Source organism: Panthera pardus, unplaced genomic scaffold, assembly GCF_024362965.1.
Source record: "Panthera pardus isolate Hobbes unplaced genomic scaffold, ASM2436296v1 HiC_scaffold_2, whole genome shotgun sequence".
Lineage (NCBI taxonomy): Eukaryota > Metazoa > Chordata > Mammalia > Carnivora > Felidae > Panthera > Panthera pardus.
The window spans coordinates 109,243,231-109,249,076 of record NW_026526765.1 but is presented as its reverse complement, the minus strand read 5'-3'; the positions used below and the strand labels follow the sequence as shown (position 1 = coordinate 109,249,076).

At 40.5% G+C, this 5,846-nt stretch overlaps 1 long non-coding RNA gene across 1 annotated transcript; it reads right to left on the bottom strand.

Annotated features, from left to right (window-relative positions):
* Window positions 1-1,061: 1,061 nt before the first annotated feature.
* LOC109246430 (uncharacterized) lies at window positions 1,062-5,414 on the bottom strand. Its single transcript, XR_002071354.2, has 4 exons — window positions 5,344-5,414; window positions 3,538-3,619; window positions 1,819-2,011; window positions 1,062-1,368 (listed from the first exon to the last, which is right to left on the bottom strand). It is a non-coding gene; the product is annotated as an uncharacterized LOC109246430 (long non-coding RNA).
* Window positions 5,415-5,846: the final 432 nt, after the last annotated feature.

Genomic DNA, 5,846 nt, shown 5'->3' with positions numbered 1-5,846 from the left:
AACAGAGATAGTCAAGGGACTCCAGTTACAGCTTTCAGTGAAAATAGAAAATATATGGAAAGTCAATGATGCAGTGAGACAGAAAAGCAGGCTCCTATGTTTAAGCTGCATAGTAAGTGAATTTTCACCAGCTGTGGCCTACTGGCTTAAATAAACAGAACAGAGATCATGGAAGAAGTCTGCCATAGCGTGAGGGAGTAGCATGAAAGCATTCAAAACAAAATGGGCATTATAATTGGACTTTGCAATGATCTTTGAGTGTATTTCCAACCAGAGAGTATATCTTAATGGCCGAGAGCATAGCTTTGGAGTTGGATTTCCTGGTGAGAGAGGGCAAGTTACTCTCTGTCCCTCTGTTTCCTTAACTATAAATTGGAAATAACAATGCCCTGCCATGGAGCTATCGTGTGGTTAAAGGAGTTAATGCATGCATCATACTTAGGATAGCTCTTGTTACCCTGGCATCCTTCATATTGGCATCAAGGTAGATTGATACATTGAAAAGTCTAAATAGGTATTAAGCTTCAGAACAAGTGCGCTCAATCTGTTGACTTATTCCCTTTGAAAAGGAACGTACAATGAAACAAGTCATAAAATAAAAATCCAACAGTTTGGAGCAAGAAAATAAAAAAGATCTTTAAAATAACAAAAAAGAGGGGTGCCTGGGTGGCTCAGTTGGTTAAGCGTCTGACTTTGGCTCAGGTCATGATCTCATGGTTCGTGGTTTGGAGCCCCGCATCGGGCTCTGTGCTAACAGCTTGGAGCCTGGAGCCTGCTTTGGATTCTGTATCTCTCTCTCTCTCTCTCTCTCTCTCTCTCTCTCTGCCTCTTCCCTGATCACACTCCATCTCTGTTTCTCTTTCAAAAATAAACAAACATTAAAAAAAAAAAAAAAACAACCAAAGGAACCACTTAAAGCCAAAAGCAAATGGATCTAGAACTACTGGACCAGAATAAAATCAAAACATCAAGGGGTTTTCCAAACTAGAAGTAGAATGGCTTTTTAGGTAGGTTCAGTCCCTGGGAGAGAGGCAAATAACTACACACACTAAGTCAAATGATTAATTTGTTATCAGAGACAAACTGTGAGTCTAGTTTTATTTTTCGTCTTTTCCACATTTGGATGTGTTGTGCTCCGCTTCCATGATCTGGCTTTCCCGTTCAGCCCTTGCCATAGACATGTTTATTTGGAGATGTATTTGCCCTTTGCTCACAGTGGATTTGGTGGCAGTGGATCATAGGTGGTGCCGCAGAGTATCTGTGTTCCAAGGAAATGGTTCTGACTCGAGGCCAAAGCAGTTCTCAGAAACCATTTAAAGACCTTATGTGGAGACGAGGCCAGACTCATCAAGCAGACATCAGTGGACTCTGATAACAAGAAACAAAGGAACTAGACAAGTCTCACACCTACCTGGAGAGCAAAGATCAGGACCTGCTGTGAGTACAAGTAACAGGAACAGACAAGAACCAAAAAGGAAACAAAACAAGTATCCAAAGCTCCAGACAATCTATCAAGAACCATGCTATCCAGAACAGAACCGGTACATATGAGGAGGTCCCTAGATAAATGCAGCGATTAATGACTGAGTAAATAAATGAAAGAAGGGATCATGGGAAAGCAAGCAACAGGACAGATAGAGGTGTGGGTGGGGAAGGTGGTCCTTGATAACACATGAAAGTGGCAAGGAGCCTCCTTTAAGATTGGAGGGGTGATCAAGTGTGGCTAGCCAGGGAAATGCCAGTGTGAGTACACAACGCATTGTGCTTGCTTCAGTAAGGAGTAAGAGGGAAAAAACCAAATTGTCATTTATAACCTACCTCTCCTAAACCTAAACAGCTTCTTCCCTTTGCCAAGTGCCCTTTTCTTCACAGGTCTCTAAGCAGCCCTTTGCAACGCCAGCTCCCCAGGTTCCAGCTAGGTCTCATGGGAACGGCACGACGCTGCTCCACTGTTGGTTATTCTCCAGGGCAAAATTCTCTGGGGTCTACCTTATTCCATTCCATTCTTGGCCTTGTTTAGGACAAAGGAGGGAGAGAAGGAAAAGGAGGAAAAAGGATAGTAATTTTTTTTTTTTACAGATTAAGTTGAGCTTTATTGAGAGGAAGAAACCAAGACTGTGTATAAATGAAAGAATGTTGTTCCTTCATATCTCAGTCTTTGTCAATATTCCTTATCCAGGATTTCCTAAGAATGGGGCCAGGGGATCGATGGTGTTGCAAGATCTCTCCTTAGGACTGAGACCCTCGTTTCCCCAGCTGCTTCAGCCGCTGACAACTTTTGATAGAAATTGCCTTTGGCCACAGGGCCATGCCTCCTCCCAGAGAGGAGCCCACAGCCAGTGACTGGATGATACAGAGATACAAAGATCATCTCAGTCTCTGAGTGCCACGTAGGATCAGCAGAGCTGCAGGGTGCAGTGCAAATCCGCTACCGCTCCTGACTTGCTCACGTCCCTGCAAGAAGCACACAATTGTCTGCCTCCGAACCTGTTTCCAGAGAGCCCAATCTAAGACATGGCATACCATGTTTAGAGACACGGTCATAGAAATTCCAATAGGAGAGAAAATAGACCTGCCGTCTATGCTACTTCGACCAGCCATTGACCAGATAGTCATGATGTCTGGGATGGTTAGCCTAAAGGAAGCCTAAGCAGCAGAATTACGTTTGGAAAAAAATAGAGCTCCCTTCCCCATGAGAAAGATAACAAAAGAAAGGAAGCTATCACAACAAGGACACAACTGCTACCTAGCAATAGTTTATGATTTCTCACATTGCTATGTAATTGGGATGTTCTCTCATTAAATATACAATAACATATAATCCCTTACTGAATCCAAACAATTTCAGTAATGTTATAACCCTCAAAAACTCAGCATGAGTAGTTTATGTAAAGCAGCAGATAGATGGACTTAACGACTGGCTTGGGATTTGGTAAAACTGCGTGGTGGTATTTGGATGATTGTGTCCAGGAATAATTGTTTCATTCATATTGAATACCAGGAAGGCCTTAGGAATTAAATAATTTATACTGAATTAAGTTAAATAATCTAGCCAACAAACCTAATGAATCATGAACTGCGTTCTGATTGGTGGAGAAGAGACATTAGCCCCCAGAGAGTAGCTGTTTTCTCTACATAACCATCCAGGCATGCTACAGATAAATTTGCAAGTTGGCCAATATAGTTGCAAAAGATGAACCGACTGTACGAGATAGATACTGAATTCCCCAGAGTCTGAGCTGACCAGTGCTGACTTGGTGGTGAATACTAAAAAATTATTACAGAAACAATTTAAAGTTATGAACTCAATTTTATCAAATTTATGAAATCAATTCAAGTTATGCAACTGGAGAAATTAACCGTGCTGTTCATTGTAAGACTGTTAATTACTCTTAGGGAGAAGTGTGCCTTTAAAGAGATATACTTAAAGCAGAAATGTTAGATTGGCTTCTGTCAAAATATTGAGCATCCATAATGGTGAAAGGAATAGTCCAGGATGACAGTGGGACAATTTCTATGAAATATATATAAAATTACCTTTTATTTGCTGTAGCCATTTCGAATAGTCAACACTGAATATTATTTATCTCTGAAGATCTTGAAGAATATCACATAAAAGCTAAAGAATGAATGAAGAAGATAACTAGATGTTTGACATGTTTTCAATAAACACAGGTAATTTAAGAATTTACATGAGCTCTGCATGATGCCGAGGTGGGAATGTCATTATGTTATAAGCTGGACGTTACAGAGTGTGTCCCCCTGAAGCTTTCGATTTCTCCAGGGAGGCTGTTTTCTTTTAGGAAAATAGCCACAGTATCAAAAGTCTTGCTGGGTCTGTAGCTAAGAGGCCCAGGAGGATGCTTTCCTTGGCAGCCGTCACCAGGACCCATAGAGAAGAGCTGTCTTTTCTGTTGCATTCTTTTTTTTTTTCCCCCCAAGAGAGTTGAAATCATGATTAAAAACACCAAACATAAGATTTGCTAATTACCAAGTGTATTAAAGGAATACATAACTTGAACAAAATTTTAAGACCTCAGAAGACCTACCTGTCTTTCTCTTTAAGTGACTAGAAGTCACTACATTTTCTAATGCAGGGTAGAACATAACTTTGCAAGTTTTTTAGCTGTATAATTTTTTCCCAAGCATTCTCACAGACTATATATACTTTAGGTTTATAGGTCATCTCTTTTAACCTGTTGGTTGTTTTTCTTTCCTTTCTTTAATAGAAGGCTTTATTTACCTCCCTGCCACATATCCATAGGAAGGGTCTAATCACCTTTCTGGAAGTCTGGCCCAAAGGCCCTGCTGTTTCATCTTTAAGAGTGTCTACATCCAGGGGCGCTTGGGTGGCTCACTTGGTTAAGCGTCCAATTTGAGCTCAGGTCATGATCTTACAGTTTGTGGGTTCGAGCCCCACATCAGGCTCTGTGCTGACAGCTCAGAACCTGAAGCCTGCTTTGGATTCTGTGTCTCCCTCTGTCTCTGCCCCTCCCCTGCTCATGCCCTGTCTCTCTCTGTCTCTCAAAAATAAATGTAAAAAAAAATTTTTTTTTAAAAGAATGTCTACATCTGGGTTTTCAGCACACATTCTTCTCATCTCATAGAGTGGATGCGCTGATCACAAGTTGGGTGTGACAGATAGATTTCCACAGGGGAATAAAACTGGGGATGTTTCTGAAAATCACACTTAAGAAATCAGAAAATGGGGGCACCTAGGTGGCTCATTGGGTTAAGCGTCCAATTCTTGGCTTTGGGTCAGGTCATGATCTCACGTTCGTGAGTTCCAGGCCCACGGCAGACTCCATACATGAGTGCAGAGCCTGCTTGGGGTTCTTTCTCTCTGTCCCTCCCCTACTCATGATCTCTTTCTCTCCCATAATAAATAAACTTAAAAAGATCAGAAAAACATTTAAGATTATTTACTTAGAAATGCATTTTAATAAGTATTAGTAACATCACACACTAAGATATCTCACAGTGCAGAACCAGAAACTGTTGTAACAATGTTAGGAGGGCAGAGAGAGAGAGAGAGAAACTTCTTCTGACAGGAATGCAACAAGAAAAAAATGTTTAGTAATAGTTGCTTTGAACAGATTTCTCCCTGGTTTTTCATCCACACGTGCTGGCATCTTTTTAGACAATGTTAGAAGGGGTGATGACCTTGGCATTTGATACTAGTAATGGTAGTGCCATGATTACTGCAATCAAAAAGCAATGTCTACGTTCATTTGGACCCCCCACCACTCACTGGTTATGTGACTTTGGGCAAGTTTTCTCAAGGCATTTCATTCACCTGTCTTCATGACACGCAACGCGATGTGACTTGACTTATTTACTTACTGCTTTGCTTTGTTATCTCTCTCGACTCAAATATTTCCTTGATGGCAGAAATTGTGTCCTTTCTGTCTCTCTAAACACCTAGAATGCACATAGGAGTCACGAAAATATTTCATGAAGGAATGAAGAAGTTAATAAATTTCCTTAAGTCCCAGCGTCTTCATCTGTGAAAGGAAAGTAATACTACCTGCCATCTTAGAAGGATAAGTTAGCTGCATAAATGAGATAATATACAGAGCAAAGCACAGTACCTGAGTATTATTAAGCAAATGTACAACAGTTTCTTTCCTATCTTCCTCCCCATTGCAAACCAGGTTAGCCTCGGGGTACGTTTACAGTGGTGATCCTCAACCATAATATGTCCTTCTTATAATAAATATTTTATAAAGTCCTTTGTACTATCCTAAAGTGTAAGTCACAGATACATAACCTATTTGTCTACATAATTTCAAAAAATCTTGTTACATAAAGACGAAATTTTAAAGTGATGTGTGAAAAAGAAAACT